Here is a 403-nt window from a genome sequence, read left to right on the forward strand (position 1 = left end):
AGTGGGGTGGTTGTAGTGAGGGTGTGTATGGTCAGGGAGTGGGGTGGTTATAGTGAGGGTGTGTATGGTCAGGGAGTGGGGTGGTTGTAGTGAGGGTATGTATGGTCAGGGAATGGGGTAATTGTAGTGAGGGTGTGTATGGTCAGGGAATGGAGTGGTTGTAGTCAGGGTGTGCTTGGTCAGGGTAATTGTAGTGAGGGTGTGTATGGTCAGGGAGTGGGGTGGTTGTCGTGAGGGTGTGTATGGTCAGGTAGCGGGGTGGTTGTCGTGAGGGTGTGTATGGTCAGGGAGTGGGGTGGTTGTCGTGAGGGTGTGTATGGTCAGGGAGTGGGGTGGTTGTCGTGAGGGTGTGTATGGACAGGGAGTGGGGTGGTTGTAGTGAGGGTGTGTATGGTCAGGGAGT

Source organism: Myotis lucifugus, unplaced genomic scaffold, assembly GCF_000147115.1.
Source record: "Myotis lucifugus unplaced genomic scaffold, Myoluc2.0 scaffold_522, whole genome shotgun sequence".
NCBI classification, from domain to species: domain Eukaryota; kingdom Metazoa; phylum Chordata; class Mammalia; order Chiroptera; family Vespertilionidae; genus Myotis; species Myotis lucifugus.